Source organism: Aquarana catesbeiana, linkage group LG04 (assembly GCF_042186555.1).
Source record: "Aquarana catesbeiana isolate 2022-GZ linkage group LG04, ASM4218655v1, whole genome shotgun sequence".
In the NCBI taxonomy this organism is placed as follows: domain Eukaryota; kingdom Metazoa; phylum Chordata; class Amphibia; order Anura; family Ranidae; genus Aquarana; species Aquarana catesbeiana.
The window spans coordinates 260,554,721-260,563,646 of record NC_133327.1 but is presented as its reverse complement, the minus strand read 5'-3'; the positions used below and the strand labels follow the sequence as shown (position 1 = coordinate 260,563,646).

The 8,926-nt window shown below is 41.0% G+C and overlaps 1 protein-coding gene across 2 annotated transcripts in view; it reads right to left on the bottom strand.

Moving 5' to 3' along the window:
- The window catches only part of BCL6 (BCL6 transcription repressor), a 100,843-nt gene that overhangs the window by 53,472 nt on the left and 38,445 nt on the right, over window positions 1-8,926 (bottom strand). The gene's annotated exons all lie outside the window — the stretch shown is intronic.

Sequence of the window (8,926 nt, the reverse complement as noted above, 5' to 3'; positions counted from 1 at the left end):
TAAATCACGTCTGTAAATAAATTGTATGTGCAGTCATAAGTTTTTCCTAGGATTTATTTTGCATGTTTAAAAATATGAGTGAGAATGTGCAAATCCATTTACTAGCAAAAATAAGATTATCATCTTTGTAAAGAACTGATATAAAATCAAATTGCGGTATGGCCCCTTTAGCACAGTGATTATATGCACATACTTCCCGACAGTCCTTTCTTTTGCAGTACCAGTGTTATTTTTCTCAAGAATAGGTGCAGGAACTCTCCCAGCACAAATCTTTGCCCCACCCAATCAAATAACCCTGCCTTATTTCCCGCCCCTATACCAGCACAAATTTTCTACCCCATTGAATCCCCCCACTAGTACAAATCCTCTTCCCCTCAAAAATCATCCCAGCACAAATTTACCTTCCAACATTTCCCCCTCCCCCAGTTCAAATCCTCTTCCACTCTCCCAAATCCCCTTTACCAGCTCAAATCCTCCTCTCTCTCAATTCCCCTCTCAGCACAAATCCTTTTTTCCATGTTAGCACAACCTCCCCATACCCTCTTTCTGCCCCCCCCCCCATATCCCCTCCAATCACAAGTCTTTTCCCACAGCACAAATCCTATTCTCCCCCAATACCCTCTCCCAGCACAAATCCTTCCCCCCTGTTAGCACAAATGCTCCCACCTCTCTTCTTCTTCTTCTAGCACAAATTTTCTCCCCCCTTCTAGTACAAATCATCCCAATCCCCACTCCCAGCACAAATCATCTTCTCCTCTAAATCCCCCTAGCACAATTCCTCCCTCCTCAAATCCCCTCTTCCAGCACAAAACTTCCCCTCTCATCCCCCTCACAGCATAAACCCTCTCCTCCCCAATTCTCCCTGTCAGCGCAAATCCTCTCCCCCCTTCAAGCTCAACTCCCCACCCCCAAATCCCACCTCCCAGTACAAATCATCTTCCCTCAATCCCCCCTCTCAGCATAAATCTTCCCCACCCTGCTAGCACAAATCTGCCCCCCATGCCCCCCCCTTAACACATATACTCTTACTCCTCCACAAACCCCCCTCCCAGCATTAATCCTTTTACCCCAACACACATCTTTTACACCTCTCTTCCTCCAGGTCATTGTGTCTTCCCAGCACAAATTGGCCCAAGTGCCTAAAACTTACAGCTCTCAGATGCCAGGAGATGTCCTTCCTCCCAGCAGGCTTTTCCTGCTGTTCTGTCATAAGACATGTCAAAGCTGAGGAGTAGCAGAGGGGACACTTCCCTTGACTCTGATGCTTTTGCTTTTGACAGATAATTGGTGGGTACAGTTGCCAGTAATCGAGGATCGCAGCAACAGGGACCCGGCAGGATATGCAAGGCACATGCCCTGGCTTCCCGGTGCTAGAGCGTTATTATGCCCCGTACACACGGTCGGATTTTCCGATGGAAAATGTCCGATCGGAGCGTGTTGTCGGAAATTCCGACCGTGTGTGGGCTCCATTGGACATTTTCCATCGGATTTTCCGACACACAAAGTTGGAGAGCAGGAGATAAAATTTTCCGACAACAAAATCCGTTGTCGGAAATTCCTATCGTGTGTACACAAATCCGACGGACAAAGTGCCACGCATGCTCAGAATAAATAAAGAGATGAAAGCTATTGGCCACTGCCCCGTTTATAGTCCCGACATACGTGTTTTACGTCACCGCGTATAGAACGATCGGATTTTCCGACAACTTTGTGTGACCGTGTGTATGCAAGACAAGTTTGAGCCAACATCCGTCGGAAAAAATCCTAGGATTTTGTTGTCGGAATGTCCGAACAAAGTCCGACCGTGTGTACGGGGCATTAGAGTTTTAGCGTAAGTTAGTGGAGCAAAGTGGTATAATTTGTTCTGGCATTTGGGCTCTGTGAAATAATCTGGATCCACAGGATGCCAGGATTTTGTTTACATTTTGGGACTATCCCACAAGATCTAGGATGGTTAGGAGATGTGGGTAATCTACTGAACACCATTGACCTCCATTGAACACCAATGATCCCACTTACACCAGCATTCCTAACCATCCTCTCCTTCCATAGAGTATCAGTCCACCCAGAGCACCAATGCCCCCCAATGAGCACCAGTCCCAACCCTTTCCCCCACTGGGGAATTTTTTCTCCTATTTACCATCAATGAGAAGCATTTTCTTCCTCCAACTGACCACCATCTTGGGAAATTGTCAGCCATTTTTCCTTTCACTAACCACTATTACTAGTCTTTATTTTCCACCTGCTGACCACAGACACTAAATATTTTTCTGCCTACCAACACTGGGCATTTTTTCCTTGCACTGATATTTTTTCTCTCCCTGTCCATCAATTCCAGGCATTTTTTTAAATCCCGCTGACCACCAACGCTGCACATTTTTCTTTTCGTTGATTACAAACAACCAGCCATCCTTTCCTCCCGCTGACCAGCAACATAAAGGGGACTATGACATTTGCTGACCACTGCACTCTTTACATTGTGTTGTAACAGTACTTAGCATTGTACATTTCATACTCCTGACCAAAAGATTTATTGCCTTAATAACAGCTTACAACTATTTTAATGAAGTTATTCTTTGAGGTGGGCTCAGACAAAATGTTAGCTCCCTGTCTATATGCTCTTTTGTTTTTTTAAAGATGATCCTTAAGCTTTATGTGTGTCTGTGCTACTCTCACTTGTCATACAGTAGGTAAGAAGTATTTTGTGGGTACAAGGACTGCAGAATATGTGTGCAGTATGTTCTAAAGGCTTAGACAATATTTACCAATGTTCCTTTAGGTCAAACACAATCCAAAGCAATTTAGCCCAATCACTTTTCGCCCACTGTTTTCAACTTTCTTGGTTGTCCCACTTTCTTAACTTCTAATGTTGGGAGGTATGCATGGAGTAGTTTTAATCTGGTATTAAAAAAATGCTGATAATGATTTCTGAACACTTTGTCATATTTTAGGTTGTAATTCTTGTACAATTTAATACTAAAAAGATATGAATGGATTAATTTCATTTTTTTTTTATTTTACTAAATAAATGTAGCTTTGTCCACTCTGCAGAGAATTGATGATGCCAGGATTCCTAATTTTTGTGATTCTCCACAGACCAGAGAGATCTACATGGCAATATTCAGGGTAATGAAAAACTGATAAATTATGGATTCTTTTTATATGACCATCACTATAAATGATGGCCAATATAGTATTTCTACCTCCTAATTACAGTGACAGTGTTACGGTTGTAACATTTCTCATGCAGCTGGATAACCATTTTTATTATTTTAATAAAGAAGAGGAAGACAGAGAAGAAGAAGAAGTTACTGTCTGGAACTGACTTTGGTCGTGCAATGGGAGTCATAGGGTGAAAGCGCTACTGTGCAAAATGACATGCAAGCCTGTGTATGTTAAAGTAAAACTCCAGCCAAACAGCTAAAGACACAGTTAAAATAGATGCAGCTCAATTACAATATATATATATATATATATATATATATATATATATATATATATATATATATATATATATATATATATACCCTTTATAATGTTCATGTTATTTCAAAAATATTTCAGTCTTTTTAAAAGCACAAAGAAGCTGGAGGAGATGAGAATCACCAATATGCACAAAAGGAATTTAAAGGTAAAAAGAGCATTTTCTTAAAGTGTAACTCCACTTTTGCCTCTGAGTAATCTATGTACATTACAAGGATTATAACAACCTTTGTTGCAGATTCCTACCTTTCTGAAGAAATCCATGTGTATTTTTCTGTGCCTCTGTTCTGAGTAGGTCTAATGGGAGTGGTTTCATAATTATCAGTCAGCTGTGGCAGCTGCAGGGCACTATTGAGGAAAGCTGCTGGGCCTGCTTCCCTTTAGATGTGTTCCCATTGGAAATATCTCACCAAAAATGACATTTTTGTTGCAGGGGATGCCTGAAATCTGACTTGTATCTTAGTGCAGACTTCTGGGAAAATTGGTGAGCCAATCACACAAGCAGGAAATGATGTTTCTGGGGAGGGGTCAGTACACATTCTGTGTACAGAACAACTCCATATAGCCATACTGCTTTGCATTTATAGAAAATTACAGCGGCTGCAGATTGAAAAGAAAAGGTAATTTTTAATAACATTCAATTACAATATGATTTGTATCGCAATTGTACACACTATATTATCTTTTCTTTATTTGCCATTTTGTTTCCCTACGAAAATGGAGTTACCCTTTAAAGAGAAATTATGGCAATTATTTATGATATACCCGGGGTGGAAGACACCCATTTAGCCCAAACTTGGTCTGCTGCCACCAATAGCCACCAACCATCTATTACACACATTGGCACACACCTATTATTTGGCCGTGTTGGACTACACATTGGCAGTGGGTGTTTTTGGGTTGTCCCTCTCTCTCGCTGCTCCTTGTTGGTGGTGGTATTTCACCATTCAGCTCGGGAGCTGCAATATGTGTAAGGGAGGTCTTCTAATCTCCTGCTGTCCCCTCCCGCCTGTCTGGATGGGTTATCGGCGTCATGTTTTCCACCCCCATCGGGTGACGCCTACCTGGCGTCATTGCTTATGGGCTGTGTGGACCATCTCAGGTATGTGGGGTCACTGCGCCTGCGCAGCCCCAGTGGCCGGGAACGTCTTCAGTGCTTCCACGCCTCATTATCCGTACATGACGTTGGGGGTGGAGCATCTGGCCGGCTCGGGGGTGCAAGTTGGAGGCCTGACATGGTGGCGATTCTCATTCACAGCTCTGTCCATGCACACAACAGCTGCACTTCCATGAGGTGAAAACATCCATCCACTTCACTCAGGTAACCACTGATGTTTTTCAGTTTAGTTCGCACTCTAGTATGGTTCTTCATTTGCCCTTATACTTTAAAATTGTTCACCCCCAGTGTACCTTATACATAACTTATTATCCTCTCACATTTTTAATTAATATTTTCACTGTCCCTTCAGTCTCCCAGTCCATACCAGCGTTTATCTTATGCTGGCTCATGTATTTTTACATGCATACTAATTTACCTCATTAAGCTTGTCTGCATTAGGGTCTTGTGACACACATATATACTCCGACTATTTTTTAGCTGTCATCCATCATGGACAAGGTGAGACTCCTAGGAACACTTACACATGCACCACAGCCATGTCGGTCCTCCGGTTGTTTCCCTGTTGGGGTTACTTATTGCTCCACTTCCTCAGCTCCAGAGCTGGATGTTTGTTACTGCCGTCTGTGAAGTCAGCGACTGATGACCTGGACCAGCCCATTGGTGAGTATGGGGTCTTGCACTCAGACCCTTCTGACCACTCACCTCCTTGCCAATTCTGTGTAACATACATTTACTTGGTTTATTGCTTGTATTGCAGATACATTAAAGCATCTACCCCTGAAGAAGCCAGCGTGGTCTCACGAAACACGTTGGCCTGTTCATCATTGCTAGTAATGGACTGGGGGGGGGGACCCATGCCGTTTTTTTTCAATGGTTTTTATCAATATTGCCGGGATCCGACAATACATTACAGCCGCGAGCAGTTAAATGACATTTTTCCTTTGGAAATTTCATTTTGCTCTGGTACTGTTCTAAACACGGGAAAACTGCGCCACTTTACAGGCATACTATAGACACCCCCCAGGCACGATATTTAAAGAAATATTAAATTTTTCTTGTTTCACTTTAACCTCCCTGGCGGTATGATTATTTCGGATTTTAGGTGCTGAAAGCGGTACAATTATTTTGCATGGAAATTTGGCGTTTTATATTGTAGGTCTGTAATTCTTAACAATAACACACTTAAATCTGTCCAAACAAGAGTCTAGTAGATATCCCGGGTATGATAAAGTTTGAAACACAAAAACATAAATTATAATATAATAAATAAAAATAAATAATTAAAAAAAATAAAGATAAATAGTAATAAAATAAATTTCCCCACGATTCACTATCGCTCAATTCTGCAAGTGTTCTAATTTACTATCGCTGTTTTCTAGCTGGTCTAAAGCCACTTTTGACGTAAAGGGACACTTTTTGGTTGCTATGGACAATCTTCAGTTTCCAGGCAGAAAGAACAGTATATATCACATAGTGCAGGGCATGGGCCAAAGCACTGGGGACAAAAGGGATGTGAAATAATTTCATACAGTACTGTAATCTGTAAGATTACAGTACTGTATGTGTTATGATTTTAACTTTTTTTTTAATTTGCCGCCAGGCTCCGCCCCCATGCGTCGCGACACTCGCAGGGAACGGAGCCTGGCAAAGAGAGGCTTCGGAGGAGGACGGAGCCCACGGACACTGCGGGGGACATGGCAGGATCCCGGGGACAAGGTAAGTAAATGCACACCAGGATCCTGCGATGTAATCCCGAGTGTGGCTCGGGGTTACCGCTAATGGTCCTGAATTTTAACCCCGAGCCACACTCGGGAAAACCATCAGGGAGGCTACGCATTATTAAAATCACTGCTCTGGAAAAAAATGGCAGTTTTTAAAACTTTTTTTTTGCATTGATACATGTCCCCTGGGGCAGGACCCGGGTCCACAAACACTTTTTATGACAATAACTTGCATATAAGCCTTTAAAATGAGCACTTTTGATTTTTCGTGTCCCATAGACTTTAACGGTGTTCACACAAATTTTTTGCCTGTTCACAAGTTCTGGTGCGAACCGAATCGGAGGGAGTTTGGCTCATCCCTAGTGGAAATGTGTGCAAATCGCATGCTTTCCTGCACCCTCAGCAAAAGCATGCTTCTTAATGGCACTCTCACACATTCCTGTGCTGGAAAACACATAGCACTGTGCGGTTTCCCTGTGGCTGCGATTCTAGAAAAGGCGCAGGGACTTTTCCCGGCATTTCAAATGGGAAACCACAATAGTGTCAACCTGGCCTTGGTTAAGCTTTATCACTTACTAGCTCATCCTTACTGCTTTTTGCATAGCTAGCGATAGAGAGGTGACATAAGAAGGTGAACAACTACACCAGGAAGTTACCTACCTGTCTGTGCAGTGGGGCAGAGGTATCCCAAGACTGGCTTTCTGTGTATTTGTTACCTCTATGGTAAAAAACACAAACACAACAGATGGAAAATGCTGCTAGTAAAAGCATATGAGTGTGTGTGTGTGTTTGTGTGTATACATATTATACATTTGTACAACTACAGAGCACAGTATGTGTAATCATCAATATTTATCAATCATGTTGATCTACAACTTCCTTTTAATATTCTTTAAGTGTGTTTACCACTAATTTAGCTCCATACTGTTTTGTTTTTGTTGTTCCTCACCACTGGACGGCCCAGCTACCTCATTAGTCATTCTCTGCACTCTTTAAGCTGTCAAGTTTGAACAGTTTAATTTGCTTTTACTGGACTTAAGCCTGGAACTCAAAAACACTTTTGGTAGTTCCTCTACTTTAAAAAAAATACATGTTCACTTCTACAGGCTGTAAATATTTCTGTAAATAATTTATACAAATGATAGGAAATCTATTGTAACGTTTGCTAATTTAGGATTTTTTTCTAGCTTGCAGGAAAGCTTTTCTCAGAGTAAACAATACAAATAAAGGAGAAAATGAGCACCCTTTATTATTTCAATAAAAGCCACAGTGTTATTCTCTGCCTTTGGTCACACAGTAAAACTGCCAAGGAGACACAAGAGGTAATTCTACTTTGAGCTGGACCTTTTGGTTTGCTGGTAAGCTGCCTTTGACTTCATCTGTAAGACATTCAAACCAAAGGTACAAGTCTCATCTCTTTCCTCTTGCTAAAGAAGCAATGACGAAGTTACAAATATAATTACTAGGTTGTCCCTAATTTTCTATTTAAACATTCTGCATTGCATGATCCTCTGTTCAATTATCAAAGTACAAATGATGGTTGGGGAACAGTCCACAGCAGAAGACAATGTTAGTGTATATATATTATATATACATATTAACACAATAAATATATATCTATATATAGATATATATATCTATATATAGATACAGGCATACCCCACTTTTAAGTACACAATTTCTTCTAGAAATATGTTGGTTTGTTCAAAAACCTTTTTCTAAACGCACATATGAATGTGCACAGAGTAAAACATTTTATACTCAATAATGTGTGGCTTCTTCTTTCAATGCTCAATAGCAGTTTTTGGAATAAGTTGCTGTTTACAGTGACAATGGGGGTTACTTACTAAAGGAAAATCCACTTTGCACTACAAGTGCACTTTCAGTGCAGTTTCAAGTGCACTTTTGCAGTGCACTTGTTGTGCAAAGTGGAATTTGCATTAGTAAATAACACCCAGAGTGTTTTATAATTTGCAACAATCAGGCCATTTTCGTCCATCCAAAAAATAAAATCATGGTGCTGAAAATGATGAATATTTTTATCCTTAATGCATTACATACATTAACAACAAAAACAAGGTGTGTGCGTAGCAGACCCACAACATAATAGTTAGCTGAAGAAGAGATTGTCACTTCATGTATCAAATAAATTACGTTTGCTCTATTGAAGAAAATGGCCAAAAAAATAAGCCTATTAGATAACCTAGGAGACAGCTAAAAGAAACACAAGCAGTAAATCAAAGGAAATATTTTTCATTTTAAAATACAAATTTCTTTAAAAATTGTTTGTTAAACATTTTCACGCATATTAATGGCCCCCCTACCCGCAAAGTACTCCATATATTTTAGACGGACCTTGCGGGCGCTTTGGGGGGCAAGCCAGGATAGCCAGCTTCAAGCGCCATCAGGGTTTGGTCTTGAAATCTGGCCTCAGGCCCAACTGAGGCCACATAGTTCATAGAATTTCTCCTTAAAAAGATATGGAAAATGCAGCATGCAAGTATTATATGGTTAAGTTTATATTCCGCCATATTAATTGGAGTAAGGATAGGCAGAACCGGCTGGCCATTATCCCAAAAGCACCACTCTTCTGGCTCTGGCC